The sequence below is a fragment of the Otolemur garnettii genome, unplaced genomic scaffold (genome assembly GCF_000181295.1).
Source record: "Otolemur garnettii isolate 467f Iridium unplaced genomic scaffold, OtoGar3 scaffold00077, whole genome shotgun sequence".
Classification (NCBI taxonomy): domain Eukaryota; kingdom Metazoa; phylum Chordata; class Mammalia; order Primates; family Galagidae; genus Otolemur; species Otolemur garnettii.
Genome location: NW_003852472.1, coordinates 3,020,032 through 3,022,200, shown reverse-complemented (window position 1 = coordinate 3,022,200; position 2,169 = coordinate 3,020,032). Strand labels below are relative to the sequence as shown.

The 2,169-nt window shown below is 46.5% G+C and overlaps 1 protein-coding gene across 1 annotated transcript in view; it reads left to right on the top strand.

The window, feature by feature from the left end:
• RFC2 (replication factor C subunit 2) overlaps positions 1-2,169 on the top strand; it is a 23,231-nt gene that overhangs the window by 3,297 nt on the left and 17,765 nt on the right. The window lies entirely within an intron of this gene.

Below are 2,169 nucleotides of genomic sequence, written 5' to 3'. Positions count from 1 at the left end.
TGTGGTGTCCCATCTCACAACAACCTCAAACACTTGGGCTTAAGCAATTCTCTTGCCTGAGCTCCCAAGTACCTGGGACTACAGGCACTCTCCACAACATCTGGCTATTTTTGGGTTTTTTTGGTTGCAGTTGTTTAGCTAGCCTGGGCCAGGTTCAGGCTACCTGGTTAGTGTATGTGGCTGGTTCAGGCATACCGTTAGTGTATGTGGCTGGTGCAGTAACCACTGGGATATGGGTGGGGAGTCTTCTTTATTTTTTTAAAATAATTTTTTTTAAATGTAGGAAGTATTCTTGGCTGGGAGACATAAATAAACACAGGCTTCAAGATGGATTCTCTCCACCACCTTCCTCACCTCTGGCTGTAGTTTGCCAACCCCTGCCTAGAAGAGCTAAATGACTAAGTGACAATACAGCTGACTTCAGGGTGACACAAAGAGGAGCAATCAGAAATGTTTAGCAGTAGAGCAAACTCTGAATTCCTAGCCCTGGGGATCTTTAGGTAGGATTAAGAATCCACTATTTGAGCCTATACAGGCTGTCTCTACAATAAATAGGAGCTTAGACTTTAATAGCTACCAAGGTCCTTTTAATTTTTCATGTTACAAATATTTGTGTATCTTCTCTGGACCAGATGCTTAAGAATTGTTTAAGCCCAAGTGTTTGAGGAACTGTTGAGATGATGTGAACAAAATACATGTGATTGCTGCCCATGTGAGATTTACAGTCTAATGGGGGCTACATTAAAATCAGTAGGTACTGTGATAAGCTTTCTGTGAGAGGGAGTCAGCAAGCCGTGGGAGGGGGAGTTAACCTGCTTACAGTGACTTAGTCTGCAACTGGGAAAAGTAACACCAAAGCTAAATGAGTAGGAGTTAGCCAGATTTGGAGGGTGTGGGGGCAGATAGAGGGGTAGCGGCAGGAGCAGCATGTGCAGAGGCCCAGAGGTAAGAGAGGTTGGACGTCTGAATTGCTGGGGATCTTATTTAAATGCAGATTCAGGGGCGGTGCCTATGGCTCACTGGGTAGGGTACTGGCCCCATATACCAATGGTGGTGGGTTTGAACCCGGCCCTGGCCAAACGGCAACAATATAATAGCCAGGTATTGTGGCGGGCACCTGTAGTCCCAGCTACTTGGGAGGCTAAGGCAAGAGAATCACCTAAGCCCAAGAGCTGGAGGTTTCCGTGAGCTGTGATGCTACGGCACTCTACTGAGGGTGACAAAATGAGACTGTCTCTAAAAATAAATAAATAAATAAATAAATGCAGATTCAAATCCAGTAGTTCGGGAGTGGGACCAGAGATTGAGCATTTCCCACAGACTTCCAGGGAATGCAGTGCTGCTGGTCCATGGGGCCCACGATGAGTAATAAGGCTGTAGAGTGTGTGTTTTAGGATGGGGTGAAAAATGAGCTAGGGGAGTGGTCAGGGTCCAGGTCGTCAAGGCTTAGTGAGTCATGTTTAAGAGTTTGGGCTTTGTAGTGTGGACAGAAAGGAATCATCCAAGGGTTAACTTTTTTAATAGATAGGAACTTTAGAAAAGTGGTTATATGAAAAATTGATTGCAGTGGGTCAAAATTGATTGCACTGATCTCTGAGGCAAAGAGATCAGTTAATGGCCTGTGGATTGCAATTAGGCAAGAGACTATGGGCTGAGAAGGTGGTTGTGGTACTGGAGAGAAGGGGAGGACTCAAGTTGAAAGGAGTGGTGAAGCCATAGTACCTTGTAATGGAGGTACTGTGTAGGGTGAGGAAGAGGCAAACCAAGGATGACAGTGACCTCAGCTTCATGGGGAGCAAAGTCAATGGAAGAGCAAACATGGGCCTGGCCTCAGGTTTGTAAAGGAGAATGAGTTGTCTCTCTTTCTCTCTTTTTTTGTTTTTGGAGATGAGTCTTGCCTTGTTGCCCAGGTTGGAGTGCAGTGGCTATTCACAGGTGTGATACCACTACTGATCACCATGGGAGTTTTGACCTGCTCCATTTCTGACCTGGGCCACTTCACCCCTCCTTAGGCAACCTGGTGGTCCCTTGCTCCCAGGAGGTCACCATATTGATGCCGAACTTAGTGCAGACACCAGATCAGCATAGTGCACTATAGCCCAGAACTCCTGGACTCAAGTGATCCTCCTGTCTCAGCCTCCCAAGTAGCCAGGACTACAGACACAGGCC